The following is an 18,916-nucleotide window of genomic DNA, read 5'->3' on the forward strand; positions in this document are numbered from 1 at the left end:
TATAATATTTAACATCAATGCAGTACCCTCTTATTTATAAATATAACTTGATGAATAGATAAATATTTAAATCATTTGGCATACGATATACATGATTTTTCGTTAGACACTCCTCAAGATTCAAAAATACATTATTATTTTTTTAAAAAAAAAATCACTTTTCAATGTTAAGAGAGAAAATATATATTTATGTTCACTGAAACAAATAAATAGAAAATGGAAATTATGTCAAATGGACTTAATTTTAGTATATATTCTCAAAATGTCTCAAATAACTTTATTTTTTATTTATGAATTTTTACCATAATTCCTTATTTTTATCTCACCAAAATATTTTATTACTATTAGTTATTATTGTTTTTTTATTTTTAATTTAGAAGTTTTGAATGTTTTTCTTCTTTAATTTATTTTGAATTCTGTAGGTTCGAGAAGCACCATACGGAAGTTTTTTTTTTAATTTTTCAATTGAGTTGGAAAATTTTAAACACGTTATTTCCTTTCAATTTTTTTGGGTGGAAAAAAAAAATAAAAAACCATCTCTCTTTTATTTTGTCATTTTTTTGAAATTAAAATAAATTTAAAGAAACTTAGTAATATGTTATTATTTATTTGTTATGTTTTATAAATTTTTTTATTATTTAATGGCGGAAATATTGATTCACTACTTAATATATAGAAATGTGGATTATTGATGGTAATGTTAACATAGGTCATAAATTTAATTAATACTACGATTTCTAACTCATTTGAACTAATCCAAAAGTATTGGTCTTTCTATTAATAAATGTATTATTATTAATAGTAGTTGAAAAATTTTTACATGTTGAAAAAAATGTCAAACTATTTATAAAAATAGCAAAAAAAATATTGATAAACTTCTATCAATTTCTATTATTGATAAATACTGATAGACTTCTATCAGTCTATATCAAAGAAAATTAAAATTTTGTTATATTCTATAAATATTTTTTCTTATTTTTTTTATTTTTGAATGAAATTAAAATTGGTCATGTTTTGGAATGAAATTGACCAATTTTTTTTTATTTGGAATATTGTGTAAAGGTGTTTGTGGTGCTTGCTTTTGTTATTTGGATAATGATGAAGATGACAAAAAATATTTAGCCGATTAACTCATAATACATAAAAACATTTTTTATTGTGTCTCTCACATTCGTAATGAAGTATCTTTGAATTTAATGTGGCTATGCTCTTGGGTATAATTATCATAGGTCAAATCATTTTTCCTTCTTGGTAAGCTTATCTTATTTAAGGAAGAAATATCAAAGGTTTATTGTGATTTATTTATATCATTCTATTTTTTTAATAATAAAAATAAAACTTTCTAAACAATATGAGGAAGGCTTAAAAACCAAACATGAATAAACAACGAGTTGGTCATGGTTACATATTCTTAACACTAGATATAAATTTTAAAGTAATTCTCTCTCATACATCCAACGGTAAATAGTTATTCACATTTCCACTATTATATTAAAAAAGAAAAAAAAGACAAAAGTGAATAAAATTCTAGAATTACAGATTCAAATAAACTGAAATACAACAATTCAATTGAAACATATACCAATCAAACTATGGTAAAGAGGAAAAAAGAAGGCGAACAAAGTGAAACCCTAGTCTAAAAATCCAACCTTTTGGAAATTTTAGTACACTTGACAGTGAACTTTGATTGACCCCAGTTAGTACACCTACACAAAACCTTAATGTGAAATAAGAAATCTTATTCTTGAGATAGATAATGCATGTGGACCTTATATATTGACTACATATGCAAAAGGCAACCATATATATAAAAACACAGCTAATTGCAAGCTATATATATATATAAAAAGCTTTACAATAATATCTCTAAAGCGTGTGTGTGTGTGTAATTTGTTGATTCTTCTCAATACAAAAACATTTTGCCAGAAAAGCAAACCAAAATTCAAAACCCCTTCAACTTAAACCCTAAAATCTCTAGCCAACAACTTGATCATATTATTTCTTTTCAAGAAATTCCCCACGAATTCCCCACGCTTTGTTTTTCTTTTTCTTGTACACGCAAAGATTTGGTGTTAAATATTTGATATCTAAATCTCTTTCTCTTAATATCTCTACCAACCAAAACTCTCTCTCTTTCTTTCACTCTAATTCTTAATTCTTTTGAGTATTAGTAGTATATATGGCTGACCAAAAGCTTCCAGTTAATGAGAGCCAAATAGACCAATCTCTTCAAAACCCTCTTCCAATATCTAAACCAATTCCCAATATTGACCCTTTTGTCCCCACATCCCAAATTCCAAATCCTAAGTCACAAGAGGGTGAAGGTGAAGCAAAACAACCATCTTTGCTTCAGAAACTTCCACCACCTCCTCCATCTTCCATGGCTTCTTCTTTAACTTCTTCTTCTTCAACTAAGAAGCATTCTTCGTATCGAGGAATCCGGTGCCGGAGCGGGAAATGGGTGTCGGAGATTCGCGAGCCACGTAAGACGACACGCATATGGCTCGGCACATTTCCAACTGCCGAGATGGCTGCTGCCGCCTACGATGTTGCTGCCCTTGCCCTACGAGGCGGGGATGCGGTCCTTAACTTCCCTGCCTCCATTCCCACCTACCCCATTCCTTCGTCGACTTCTCCGGTTGACATTCGCACTGCTGCCTCCGCTGCTGCTGCTAATGCGGTGAAGAAAGCTGCATCGTCGACTTTGACAGTCGACATCAGCGTTATGAAAGATAGTGGCAATACGATGATGGGGGCGGAGGAGTTTGTGGATGAAGAAGAGATTTTTGGGATGCCGGGTTTACTGGCAGATATGGCGGAGGGGATGATGGTGTCGCCACCCAGAATGAACTCGCCGCCGCTGTCCGATGATTCGATGGAGAATTCTGATGGAACGGAAAGTTTATGGAGCTACTTTTGATAGTATTAATGAATTAAGATTAACTACAAGTTGTGATTAAGAAGATGCGAGTTAGGTGAAAAAAAGAAAAAAGGAAAAGGGGTAGCTTCAAAAAGGCGAGTTCTTGGCCGGCCGCCATAGCTTAGGCTTGATGAAAAATTAGTGCATGGTATACCTTTTTTTGGTCCATTTGATTGATTTTACCCTCTATTTCTTTTATAAATGTAACTTAAGAAAGGGTGAAAGATAGCATTAAGTCAAATATTTAAACATAATCAATTTTGATTAATTCAATAGTGTTGTATAACAGCCAATATAATTCAATTTTGACCCATTTTAATTTACACATAATCAATTTTAATTAATTCAACGAGTTCAGAGGATGCAAGGGTTGCAATGGCGACTATGACAGAGTAATGGTTGAAAATTTTGATATAATGGGAGGCAACAGAGATGGGGTGGCAGGAGAAGCCGACGACATAGTTGTTTAGACATCGGTGATATTTGTATTGATATCTTTAGTTGGTACAACTGTTCAATCATTAATGTATTGTCTTTTCGATGTACTCTCTCATTTATTGAAGTTTGCTTTGGAGAAATAAAACTATCTTTCAAAAACATATTATTGTATAACAACCAATATAAGTATAGCTTAACTTGGCATATGACATGTACTTTTGAATCTTGATCATGAGATTAAGGGTTTGAATCTCTCATCTCTAAATTGTTTATTAAAAAAACATCATAAATCCAACATAGTTCAATTGTTAAAATGTTTTTTTTTTTTTAAAGTAGTTGAGTTCTACTGAATTAAGTAATACTATCATACTATCTTTTTATTCGATACGACTCGGTTCATTTGAAGTTTTTATTTAATGATTGTGTCTTAAAAGTAGAATTCAAGGTAATTTTAATACTAAAGTAAACAATTATATGAAAGAAAAGCTTTTATTTTCTTTGTAATAATATTACATTACAAATATGGAAGTGAAATTTTGAAGTTATAGATATACATGTTTACATTATAGTTAGGTTTGGATAACCATAAAAAAAACAAGTTAAGAGGTTGAGTTAAATTTGTTTAAGGTTGTTTTTAATATCTAAATTTTATAAAAAGGAATGTTTGAGAAGAAAGATCCACTAGTTTTTAGGCATTGTTTGATGAGTAAAAAGTGGTTTTGAGTTGGTGGTTTTGAGGGGATGATTATAAACTGTGTGTTTTCAATGGAAAAAGCAATATTTGGATCAAATGTCATTGCTTATATGTGAGTTTGTGTTAAGAACTTTTTGAGATGCTTCTTGGACCCCCACCCACAAAAATAATGCTCGAGAGAATTACTACTCCATGGCCATTTTCATTCCAATCAATCATCATACCCTCACACAACTTTAGCAAAAAAGATGAAATATTATTGAATTAGTTATCATTATTATAATAGGGTTAATTTCTTTTTATTTTATTTTATGTTGGGATAATTATATAAAGGGAAACATATTTTTAAATTAGTCAAGATTTATTTCTATATTTGAAGGTAGCATATAAATGTCTCAATCACTTATTTCAAATAAAATATAATAATTAAGGGCTTGTACAATGTCTTTTACAAACTACTTTTTTAAATAAATATTTTAAAGTTTTTGATGATTGTTAAGTATTGAAAAAAAAAAATAGACAATTATAAATATAGCAATCAGACCCAAAGTATTAGCAAATATAATATAATGTAAAAAAAAATTACAAATATGACATAATTTAGATAGTCTATTAATGATAGATCATATTGTTTAGAAGTCTATCCGTGACAGATCATATCATGTCAACGATAGAAGTATAGACTTTACTATATTTGTAATTTTTTTTTTAATGATGTTATATATTTGGTTATTATCCCTAAAAATACTATCGATTGTAATTACCCTAAAAAAAAATTAAAGCCAAATTATTTCTAAAATTTGTCAAACATTTTATAAGTATTTTTAAAGTAGAAGAAAGTCAACTGAAACTAGAAAGAGTTGTTGCATTCATCTAACTAAATTCTATTTTAATCCTCCAAAATTTGGTTATTTTAACTTCCATTTTTGTAAAAAAAAAATTAGTGAGAGGAAAATGTTTGTCTACAAGGGCAAAATTAAGTCCAATTTAGTACATTAGTTAAGATATATATGTTTTAATATAAAGTTTTTGGGGTTCGAAATTTCTCTATCTTACATGGTGTTAAACTAAAAATAAAAAAAATAAATCTTTGATGGAAATTCAAATACACAAGCAGCAGTGATTCAAATTTTCTTTTTTTTTTTTTTTTTTAGTACATGGTAAATCATATTTAGAATCTTAGTGAATCATGACCATGTTGATAACTATATGATAAAAAAAAGAACAAAAAGATTGTAGACTTTATTATTCTTATAATCTCTAAACTCTGATACTTATTTTTTTTATATTAACTTCAAGAAAAAAATACTTCAACTTTATTAACATTGTCATTAATTTTATATGATTTTGTTCATGTGTGACATGCAACGCACAAAACGTCTATCTAACTATCTCTAGAGTTTTTATTAAATAACTTGTAAAAAGAGGAGGGAGAAAAAAGAAGAAACTTAAAATAAATAAATTAATTAATTAAATAAAATTATTTATTTTTCTGAGTACAATAGAGATAGGATATTCCAAACATAAAACTCTGTGATTACTAATTCACTTAGTTGTCAACTAAGATATTCTTGGTTTTACTAAAACATAACTTTTTTAACTTCAAATAGTAAAGTAAAATATTTGAAAGTTCCAATAAAACAAATGGAAATGTGAGAACTTTTTATTTTTATTTTTGACAATTTATAGATTGGGAGAATTTGGACTCTAACATTGAGGTCAATAATACAAATTTTATATCAATTGAATTAGGTTCAGATTTTTTTATCCACAATACGTATTGGTATCAATTGAGTTAAGCTCTTTTTATGGTAATTCCGTCATAGTTGAAACATTGTATCTATATTTAGATGGTTAAAAATTTGAATCTCTACCTATTATTAAATTTAAAAAAATAATTAAGACGGTATTTAAATCTCCACCTACATTTGGGTACGAAGTATTCAACCTCCATTCCCACTAATTACGTACAAGGGGTTTCATTTAAAAAAAAAAAAAGTTTGATTAATGATAATTTTTGGTAGAAAGATGTGGAAAGTCAAGATAATGAGTCAAAAACTTGATGGGGTCCCATTGTTACATACAAAAAGTCAAATTATTTGATTCATAAAAGATTCTTGTACTAAACAAGAATTATTTGTCACAGAAACATTATTGTAAAACTTTATTTCTTGTTCCCATTCTTTGGACTTTATTCTAACCGTTTCACTATTTAACTAACATCCGACAACAAAAAGACATCGCCCCTACCTCGCCTTACATATATCATATTCTTCATTTTCTTAAAAAAAAAAAAAACAATTTTCAAACAAATTCAATTAATGGGATTCAAACTTATTGTTAATTATCAATCCATTTATCCATGAATGTGAACCTAATTTAATAATAATTGACATATATTCCTTCTTTCAAGATAAAAAATAAATAAATAAATTTAGCAATACTTTACTAAAAAAATATAGGAAGATTTTTAAAAATAAAAAAAATAAAAGAAACTATTTACACAAAATAATAAAATTATAACATTTTGTAATATATTAACTTCTCACTATAAATTTTGATAAAATATTTATAAATTATTTTTTAGCCAATTTAAAAAAACAAAAAAAATGAGCAAAATATATAATGTTTTAACATTAAATATATTAATTAGGTAAAGTAGTTAAGTTAGTTATTAGACTTGTGATAAACTTAAACTCGTGGTATTTTATAGACCTTTCATACATAATCTTTCCGATGCAATTAATTATTTTTTCTACAATAAATATCTATACTTGTTATTAATTAGAATTTAATTGGGCATCACATGTTTCAACCTTTTATTGGATATCCTCAAAGACTTTCTGATGCCTAGAAGGAGACCTAACAGATTTTTCAAATGAGTCAAGAGTTGGGGGTTGAAAACCACTTCCATATAAATTAATTATTGTAATCAAATTAAGAGTCCTTTGTATTTTTGTTAGGTTATAGTTATTTGAACTAATAATGCAATCTACATGTATATGTATAGAAACATGTTATAGCATTTTAATTACCATATTTAAATTAAAATCACCTTACATTTTTTTAAAGAAAAAAGAAAAGAAAAAGAAAACACAAGTCAAAGTAAAAAAATTAAATTTTAGGCAGAAAAGATTGTAAAATTTAATATATATATATATAAAGGATGTATACCGAGGCCATGAGTCCCCTAAAAAAAATAGGTCCAGTCTGATAATCATTTTGTTTTTTATTTTTGCTTTTGAAAATTAAGTCTATAACAATATTTTTACCTCGAAATTTCTTCCTTTGTTATATACTTTTTAATAATAGTTTAAAAAATCTAGCCAAAATTTGAAAACTAAGGCATCATTTGGTAACCATTTGGTTTTTTGTTTTTATTTTTGCAAATTAAGCCTATTTCATCCACATTCATTACAATGATTTGCATCTTTTTTAAGTAAATGGCTGAATTTTGAGCCAAATTCTAAAAACAAAAACAACTTTTTGAAAGCTATTTTTTTAGTTCTCAAAAATTGGTTTGATTTTTTAAACCATTAGTAAAGAGAAAATAATAAAAGAAGAAATTTGGAAGTGGAAGTAGTGTCCATAGGCCTAATTTTCAATAACAAAAACAAACAAAATGGTTACTAAATAGGGTATAAAAAAATAGCTTTTAAAAAATTGTTTTTGTCTTTTGAGTTTGGTTAAGAATTCAACTATGGTACTTAATAAGGATGAAATTATTTTAAGACATAAAGAAGAAAAGGCTTAACTTTAAAAATAAAAAAATAAAAAAAAATGGTTACGGAGCCTTAAAGTTTCATTTATATCATTTTGCCCTTTATTTGATAATCATTTGGACCTCGTTTGGTAATTTTTTTTTTTTTTTTTTTTGAAAATTAAGTCTATAGACATACTTTCACCTCCAAATTTCTTTCTTTATTATCTAACTTTTATCGATGGTTTAAAAAAATCAAGTTAAATTTTGAAAACTAAAAAAATTGTTTTTGGTATTTAGTTAAGAGTTCAACTATTGTACTTAAGAAAGATGCATAGCATTTTAAGAAATGAAGAAAAAATAGACTTAATTTTCAAAAACCAAAAATCAAAACAAAATAGTTACCAAAAAGAGCCTTGGTTTTCTGTTTTTTGTTTTTGAAAAATAAAGCTTATAAACACTATTTTTATCATTTGATTTCTTCAATTTGTTATCTACTTTTTAAGAGTGTTTAAAAAATCAAGCCGAGTTTTTTACCACTAAAATAAATTTGAGAACTTATTTTTGTCATTAGAAATGTGTTGATAATTCACATGTTGAGTCCAACATCATATAGTAAAGAAGTTCCAAGAAAACAAACATATTTTCAAAAATCAAATTGTATTACCAAATGGTTTTTTTATTTTTTATTTAAAAAATTAAGCCCTTCCAACCTCCACCCATAATTTCAAGATTTTATTGTCCACTCTATCGATTAAAACCAAACCATGTTTCAGTTGAAATTCATTCAAAGATTTTCTTTTATGACAAAACATAATTGGAAAATTGGAAAAACATCAACATAAATTTAAAAAAAATAATAATCAAATAATTAGTGAAGGGCTTCAATAATTTGTTATATGTTTTTAAATAACATGAGTAAAACTTCTATTATATGTTTGTTTCACTGGTTGAGATGATATAGAATGTGGAAAGTTATGATGTCTGGAGAGTTCCGAATTCTGGGGAGTTCTGATCGAGTATGTTCAAGTACTGAAATGATATACGATATACAATACACGGAAGAAAAATGACGGTGAGATATGAAACATGTTCCAGAAATTGGTCCATAAACAATTAAAATCGATAAGATAGGATAATGGGCCTCTAAACACTGAGATGATATAGGATGTGGGGATATACCATCTCATGTTAGGTCCCCAAACAGCTCCTAAAATAAATTTGAATTCTTAGCTATATTTCAAGAAAAAAAAATTAAAAAAATTCAAATTAGTGTTCAGTCTTATTCCATCCTTTATTTCATGAAAGACAAATAAAATAAAATAAAATAAATTACCATGCATATACATTTATCTCAATAACCATCTCCCAATTAAAATAAAAATAAAAATAAAAATAATACACTTTTTAAACCTTTAGCTAGACTAGAATAAACATTAGCTAAGTATCAAAATTCAATAGCCAACAAAATAGTGAAAGTATAAATCCTAAAATCAACTAAACTATAAAATAGCATTTAAACACACATATATATATATATATTGTAAAGATATTCTAATTAAAGTGTGAAGAGGAGGAATCGAATTTCATACCTAGAGATCGATAGTATGAATTAGTTGAGTTATACTCTTGTTAGCCACATATATATATATATATATATATATATATATTCATAAGAGTATGAATTAATTAGGACAATGATTAGGTAAAATTTCATCCAAATTTGTTTCAATTTATTATCTCTTTAATGACTTGAAAACTCACCCACAAGGAAATTAGTAAACCTTTCTACTTGGGAGTACTAAATTCCATACTCCAACTCAAATTGCCTACCTCTACTTAAAGCAAAATAAATTAACATTGAAATGGAATATGGCAAGTTTTGGAGTATCTAACTTTGAAACCGTTAAAGTTTCTTTTGTTTACCTTGAAAATCACTTTTGAAACAATTAAAAGTGTAAAACCGAATACTAAATTTATTTTAAGTAATTAAAAATAATATATATAACCAACATGAGATCATAGTGCTCAACTTGCATAAAATATATACCCTCGAGTTTAGATAAGAAAGCTAGAATTTTAAATTTCTCCATCATCTATATTATTGAATTAAATATATATATTTGTGAGCAAGTTTAACCTAACAAAATCTATTTTAATCACATTAAAAAAGCCTCAAATATTTGGCAAAGTAGTTTTCAAGTCTTTTAATTAAGGAGACAAAATCTTTTTTTTTCCATATATTTGTAGGCTCAAAATGTGCTCACCACTCACATTCAAATGCCTTTTTTTTCTCTTTCACCCCAAATCTTTGACCCTTTTATTTATTTTTTTTTTCACCCCAAATCTTTGACCCTTTTATTTTATTTTTTTTTCTCTCTCTCTTTAATTATATGGGTTTGTATCTATAGAAATCTTTTTTCTTTTTTTTTTTTCTTTCCCATTAACGTTGGACGACAAACGAACCTACATGTCGATTTTTAAAATCACATCTATTTCTGCACCAATAAGTTAATTATAAAAAAATCCAATCCCTTCGTATAAGAAATCAATTTTCGTTCTTAAATCTAAACTCTTATTGAATTGGACCTTAAATTTAGATGAGTATTATAATTTTAAAATCTTAGAAGTGTTAGCAATTCTGACTCTTTAATAAGTTATTGTTATAAATTTTGTTAATGTTCTTTTTTACTTTAAAAAACTAAAAAAATTTGTACAATATGAAATTAATAAAATTTGAGAAAACGTCATTAAAACTATTATAAATATTATGACAATAAATGTCTATTAGATGCTCATGTTTAGTATTCATTGATCATATATCATACCCTCATTTTTCAAAGTGTTGTCCATATATCTCCACATTACACATTATTAGTGTCAATGTAATCCACCTCCTAAGTGGAGAATATTGAGAAATTCTCATATTTTATATTTTTTTATTTATTTTATTATTATATATATTATTTTATTATAGATTATTATTATATTTTAATGGTATGTGTGTCCCCGTTATGCTCCTCAAATTTGCAACACATAATCGACACATGCTCCTATCGTTTTCCTCACTAAAGGTAGGTCCTAAAGGTATGTCGATTTTTCTCTCTTCGTTGTAATTCATAAATTAAATGTTATTTTACATATTATATATTGAATTTCTAATATAAATATAATATTCTGTAATAGTGTTACTATGAAAATATTAAAAGATTATAATTTGTAGCATTTGATATTAATGGTAATAATTATTTGTCATTAGTGCTTAATGCCAAAATATACCAGGATGCCATAAAAATGTAATCATCAGAAAATAATTTTTCTTCCTAAAGCTCATAAAAAATGGATGCACTTGAGGCTCCAAAATTTTGAATTAATATGTTAGAGAAGACATTTTTCTACATTTCATATATACTCCTGCAGTAGCAATATTGAAAGAAATGTTTTAAGCAGTATTATGAACTAATTTCATAACTTCTCTTGATCGAACAAAATAACGAGTTATTGATGAAAAACTATGAATCTCGACCAATTGGAACAACATCATTATCTGAAGTGAATGTTGTGAATGTTAATAATCGTGGTCGAGATTGTGATCGCAGTCGAGGTCGTGATCGTGGCAGAGGAAGAAATAATTATTATTTTCGTGGTGGTCATTCTAATCATTTAAACTTCAAAAGAACCACACAAAATGATAATCACAAAGGAAAAGCTCCACAAGATAAGAGTTCAAAAGGTGTTGAAAATAAATGCTTCTGATGCGGAATGACTGTGCATTGGTCACATACCTGTCGTACATTAAAACACTTAGTTGATCTCTATCAAGCCTCCTTGAAGGAAAAAGAAAAAATAATAATGTGGAAGCAAAATTTTCAAATCGGGATAATGACATATTTGACTCGTCTCATATGAAAATTTTGGATGTGACAGACTTCTTTAAATCTTTTGAAAAGAAAATCGACAAAATTGTTGAAACATCAAGTGTTTCCTTTGACTTTGAAAATATCTAGACTTAATGTTGTTTTTTTATTCATCTCCATGTTTTTTCCTCTTAGTAAATGTTAACCTTTGTATATTTCAAATGTTGTTTTTCTTATTGTAATTAGTTTCTTTTAATGAAGAAACCTAGACCATTTTCATATGTTGGATGACTAAAAAATGAGTAAAGAATATCTATGTCTAGCAGACCGTGTAACTACACATACAATACTTACAGGTAAAAAAAATATTTTTTCAAATTATCAATGCTGAAAGCAAAAGTCAATACGATATCAACTTCTACAAACCTGATTGAAGGTTTTGGAAAAACAAATATTATTTTGCCTAGAGGAACAAAATTTTCAATTGACAATGCATTGTTCTCTAGTCAATCAAAGAGAAATATACTTAGTTTTAAAGATATATGTTGCAATGATTATCATATTAAGACTAATAAAAAGAATAATATGGAGTATCTTTATATCATATCTATTGTTTCATATGAAAAACGTATATTGGAAGAGTTGTCTACTTTATCTTCTGGATTATATACTCATATATGAGTAATTGAAACATATGCAACAATGAACCTGAAGTTCATGAATCAGACACATTTACAATTTGTATGATGAATTAGGTCATCCAGGATCTATAATGATGAGAAGAATTGTTGAGAATTCAAATGGACACCCATTGAAGAGCCAGAAAATTATTCAATATAATGAATTATCAAATGATGCTTGCTCTCAAGGCAAATTAATCATTAGACCATCACCAGTTAAAATGGGGTTTGAATCACTTGCATTTTTAGAACAAATTCATGGTGATATATATGGACCTATTAACCCACTTAGTAGACCATTTAGATATTTTATGGTATTAATAGATACTGTTGAATGAGAAATTTTGGACTGATCGCAAATTACCACGTCATTTACTAAATTAATGACGAAATTCCAAATAATTGAATTCGAGACTAATTAGAAGTTGACATTTGTCCCAAATTGAAGTTGCATACATAAATTGGGGAAGTCCAATGATGCCACATGTTTCCTTCGTAACCGTTGGATTGAATAAAATTACTTCGGTCCAATTTGATATTATTATTTGGGCTAAAAGTCCAATTTAGCCCATAAATAAGCTTAATTTGACCAAAATGTCAAATAAGGCCCAAATCCAATTAGTCAGGCCCATGGACCGACCAAGCCCAAGCCCATGAATTCTAGCAAAGAACCCTATAAATAGAGGAGTTCTCCTCATTTGTGGGGCAACAATTCTATACTCCAGAGAGCTTATAAGGAATTATTTACAATCAGAAGACTCTTTGACTCTTGAAGCTAACCACACCTGAAAACTGAAGTCCTTTGAAGATGCAAGCATTCTGAAGGCTGAAATCCTGTGAAGATACAAGCCTGAAAGCTGAAATCCTGTGAAGATACAAGCCTTCTGAAGACTGAAGTCTTTTGAAGATACAAAAATTTTCTACATTCAGAGAGCCAGAGAGAATTCATCAAAAAGCAGAAGACTCCCAAGACTCCTAAAGTTGCACTCCTAGAGGACAGAAGATCCTTGAAGACACAAAGACTCTTCCAAGACTTCTACTTCAAGAACATTCAGTGCTTTTTTTCTTCAAGTCAAGCACATTCACCCAACTGAGAGAGAATCAGATGATCAAATACTAGAGGATCAACTTCAACATCAACACCAACTTAAGTTCAAATCCATGAAACAAGTTTCTCCGGAAGCCTCATGCGAACACTAATCCTCCAATAAGATCAACAAGCCTAAAGGTCGATCATCCAAGAAGATCATCAAGCCCAAAGGCCGATCATCTTAGAAGATCAGCAAGCCCAAAGACCGATCATCCCAAAAGATCAGCAAGCCCAAAGACCGATCATCCAATAAGATCATCAAGCCCAAAGACCGATCATACAAGAAGATCAATAAGCCCAAAGGCCGATCACCCAAGAAGATCAACAAGCCAAAAGGCTGATCGCCCAAGAAGATCAACAAGCCCAAAGGCCGATCGCTCAAGAAGATCAACAAGCCCAAAGGTCGATCACCCAAAAAGATCAACTAGCTTAAAGTTTATAGTTTATTTTGAAAGCATCAAAATACTGTATATTAGAGATTATACTCACTTTCCACAAAATTAATACAAATACAAAGTTCAAGTTCCACGAAATAAATTTCTATTGAAATCTCGTGTGAACAGACACATCTAGCAGATGGTCACACGTATGCTTATTATCAAGTTGAAATCGATTACTTGCTCAAATAATTAAGTTAAAAGCACAATTTTCCTGATTATACAATTAAGACCATTCATCTTGATAATGCTGGTGAATTTACATTCTAAGCTTTTTATAATTATTGTATGTCAATTAGGATAAATGTTGATCATCCTGTAGCTTATGTTTATACACAAAATAATTTAGCAGAATAATTCATAAAACGATTGCAGTTAATTGCTAGACCATTGCTTATAAGAGCTAAACTTCCTGCATCTGTATGAGGACATGCTATTTAGCATGTGGTGTCACTTGTACGCATTAGGTCAATAGCTTATTATAAGTACTCGCCATTACAATTAATTTACGGCCATGAGCCAGATATTTTCCATATAGGAATTTTTGGATTTGCAGTATATGTTCCAATTACTCCACCAAGATGTACTAAGATAGATCCTCAAAGAAGGTTAGGAATATATGTTAGATATGATTCCCCATCAATTATTAAATATCTTAAACCCCTGAGGGGTGATGTATTTATTGCACGATTTGCTGATTGTCATTTTAAGAGACAATTTTCCAATATTAGGGGGAGGAATTAAGTTGGAAAAAGAAATTATGTGGAATGCATCGTTATTGTCTCATTTAGATCCCATATAAATCAATGTGAACCTGAAGTTCAGAGAATAATTCATTTGCAAATATAGTAAATCAGTTACCAGATGCATTTATAAACGCTAAAAAAGTAACTAAGTCACATATACCAGTTGCAAATTCTTCATTAAATGCAGTAAGTTGTCACTAATGAGTCTGGGACATACAAAAGTGTGATAGACCATTCGGTTCCAAAGATAAAAATCTTCGAAAAAGAAATAGTTAATAAATAACTCGGTTAAGAATATGGATGTTCTAAGAGAAATCCTAGATATGGGTACTCATAAGGATATTGAAGTAAATGAGGATAATAATGAGATCTTAATAAATTATGGAACCATTTAAGTTGACAACATTTTTGCATACAATATTACCACGATATTATTTATGAAAGTGAGTATGAAAAATATCAATATAGAAAGGATGGACTTATGTGGGAAAAAAAACAATCCAATATAAATAAACTCATTTTTCAAATCGTGAGGACCGGTAGTCCAAATATTAGAGAATGTCAAACATGTGGGATACAAATGGAATATTTGTAAAACAAATTTAGTGAAGTTACAAGAAATAAAGCAATACAGATCCCATAGTAATTCTCACAATAGACTATTATTAATTATGAGAAAGCATATTTTCTAATAATGGTTGATATATAGTACCATGAGATATTTAATTTATCTGATTTTGTATGAAAAGTTTAATATATATCTTATGAATGCAAGCATAGTACATTTATATGAATCTCTTAATAATGATATCTATTTATGAAAATTTCTGAAGAATTAAAGGTACCATAATCTTATAATTCAAGTATTAGAGTTATATATATATATATGTATATATATATATATATATATATGTATATGCTTATAAAATATTCCTAACGAATGTGATATAATCATCTTATTCAATATTTGTTGGTATAAGAGTACATAAATGACCCTATTTGTCCATATCCTGTTATAAAGAAATCAAAAAGTTTACTATATGTTGATGATTTGAGCAGAAACTCCTAAAGAGATTTCAAAGACAATAGAATTTCAGAAAAAAATTGAGATGATAAACTTTGCCTTAGCTTGCAAATAATTCTATAGCTTGACTAGTTTATACACTACACTCTATAGTATTTTTTAGTAATATTGTTACGTATATATGATATTCCTCCAGAAGGAGGATATTGGAATAGAGCTAAACATATGGTACATTATATTTGAGAATTAGCTTATATTGATTTATTTTATTCTAATAAATCTAATTACGATCTAGTTGGTCGTGAAGATGCAGGTTAGTTATCTAACCCATACAAGCTAGATCTTAAACAGGTTACTTAGTACATGGAGAAGAATTTTTACATCATGACGATCAGTGAAATAGACCACAACGGCTACTTCCTTAAATCATGCTGAAATTCTTGCAATTCACGTTGGCAGTCAAGAACATGTATGACTAAGATCAATGACTGAGCACATTCGTGGAACATGTGGTTATCTTATAGTGAAAATCTTCCAACGATATTACATGAAGATAACACATCATGCATATCCCAAATCAAAGGATGATATATTAAAGAAGATAAAAAAAAACATATTTCATCAAAACTTTTCTACACTCATGATTTTGAAGAGAATAGTGACATCAGTGTACAACAAATTTGTTCGAAGGATAACTTACCAGACTTATTTACAAAATCATTACCAACCACAACCTTTGAGAAATTGGTGCACGATATTGGAATGCGGCGACTTAAAGATCTCAAATGATATTTTCATGAAATTGAGTAAATATACTGTATTCTTTTTAAGAGTATTAGATTATATGAAATATGTACTTTTTTTTTTCTTCATTAGGATTTTTTTCCCAATGTGTTTTTTTTAGTAAGGTTTTAATGAAACATATATAGTGGGCATCTAAGGGAGCACATTGTAAATATTATGATGATAGATGTTTATTAGATGCTCATGCTTAGTGTCTATTGACCCTATGTCATACCCTCATTTTCCAAAGTGTTTTCTATGTGTTTCAATATTACACATTATTGTATTTATATAATCTATCTCCTACTTGTCAAATTGCCAAGTGGTTTTGGAATACATACATTTAGCAAAATAAAAAAAGATTGGAGAAAATGGAGAATCTTGAGAAATTCTCATATTTTATATTTTATTATTTATTTATTTTATTATTATATTATATTTATTTTAATATTCGTGTTCACGTTGTGCTTCTCAAATTCACAACAAAAACTAAATTGTATTTTGTTGAACATTTTGGGAAAGTTAATTAACTGCCATTAGTTTGTAAAGTAGTTAAACTTATTTTGTTTTCAATTAAACAAAAAAAAAAAAAAAAACTTATTTTTCTACAATATTTTATTTATTTATTGAAATTACTGAGCTTTTAAAGTTTATATAATTTTTTTAAATAATTATATTAGTGGATGAATTAACATAAATATAATTCAAACTAAGGGTAAAGATTGTCACACTTATTTAGAGTCTACCATAATAAAAGTGAAAGTTTAGAATTAAAATAGATTCAACATGACTAATTTTGGAGTCAAAATTTTTTTTTCCCCAAAGTATTAAACTTTTGTCGACGTTTTTATTAATATTTTCACATGCCAATGTATTTGATATCAACATAAGAGGTGAACGATATTTCTATTATATTATAAAAAAATTAATAAAATGAAAAACAATAAACAATAAAATGTTATTAATTGAAATATAATATAAATAATAAACATTTTTTAAAAAATATTATTTTTTAATTGAAATATTTTTTTTCATATTTGTTATTATAACTTTTTCATAAATATTTATGAACTTTACATTTTTATCGATATTTTCATCAACCTTTCGATTAAAATTTAATAAATATGGACATTTTAAACCCTGGTTTTCCTATGTCCAAATCAGTTTTGAATAGTGAAATTAAAAATTCAAACCAACTTGAAATGGGTTCAAAACGACGGGGTTTTGTCTCTGTGGAAAGTCAGCCATTAGAATAAGCACGGTCGGCCGGCCATGCTTTCCTTTTCAAATTTTCAAAGTCATTGTATATACGTACGTCTACATATATTTATATATTTGATTGAATTATAAAATTAGTCTCTAAATTATTATTTGTAACGATTTCATTTTTAATTAATTTTTTTATTTTTAAAAGTTATACTCATTTTTCTTATAATTTTTTTAACATAATTTTCATTTTTTTAATAAATATTTAAATTTTTGACAAAATTACGAAAACAAAACAAGTTTAATTTCCAATATTTGGCTTGAACTTTAAAAATTCTCATGAAGAGTAGACAAAAAAAATCAATACATGAACATTGTTTTTAATAGCTTAATTTTTTAAGATAAAAAACTTTAAACGTTATCTCATAAATCTTCTAAATGCGTTTAATATATATGTTTAAAAGCTTTCACTTCTTATGTTATTTGATAAATTTTTAATTTTTTTCTAAAACAATGTTTAACAAGTCATAGTGTTACTCAACACAATTTTGAAACTTTTAAGAAAATTTAACAAAAATTTTAAGGAAAAAAGTTTAAAATTTATTTCAATCTAAAAGTTTGGCGTCAAGACCACAAGAGACTTAGAATTTAATCATAAATACCAAAGCCTTGTTTCGTTTTTATAACGATTTGGTTTTTGAATTTTTGTTTTTTAAAATTAAGTCTATAAACACTATTTTTACCTCCAAATTTCTTCATTTGTTATCTACTTTTTATCGATGACTTTAAAGACTAAGGTAAAATTTTGAAAACAAAAAAAATAATTTTTAAAAACTTATTTTTAGCTAAGAATTTAATCGTTTTCTTTAAAATTAGATTAGTATACAAAATTGAAATTATGTTCTAGAAAAATGGATGCAACAAAATGAAACGGAAGTTTTTTTTTTTTTTTTGTCTAAATAAAAAAATTTGAGACAGACAAACAAATTAAAGTTTGACTAAGGAAAGAGATAGGGGTTGGCCGACATCTCCACCTTCATTCTTCCATTTGACTTTTTTTCTTCTTCTTTTTCTTCTTCTTTTTCTTTTTTCTTCTCTCTATCACCACCAAGTTTGACGTTCTAAAATTCAAAATCACTGTATTTATATATTTCAAACTTGAATTAAACAAACAACGGCAATCTCGAAGTTTGAAGTTTGATCTCCACATCTTCCATATTATCAAAAAATAAATAAATAAATAATAATAACACTAAACGTCTATAGGTTATGTTTGATAACTATTTAACTTTTTAAAATTACATTTGTATTTTACAACTTTTTTGTTTATTTCTACCAACG

General features: G+C 27.5%; 1 pseudogene; it reads left to right on the forward strand.

The window, feature by feature from the left end:
- The first annotated feature begins 2,092 nt into the window (after window positions 1-2,092).
- Window positions 2,093-3,193, forward strand: LOC120092444 (ethylene-responsive transcription factor ERF027 pseudogene; annotated as a pseudogene).
- Window positions 3,194-18,916: the final 15,723 nt, after the last annotated feature.

The sequence above is a fragment of the Benincasa hispida genome, chromosome 12 (genome assembly GCF_027475165.1).
Source record: "Benincasa hispida cultivar pf3 chromosome 12, pf3_genome.v1.1, whole genome shotgun sequence".
NCBI classification, from domain to species: domain Eukaryota; kingdom Viridiplantae; phylum Streptophyta; class Magnoliopsida; order Cucurbitales; family Cucurbitaceae; genus Benincasa; species Benincasa hispida.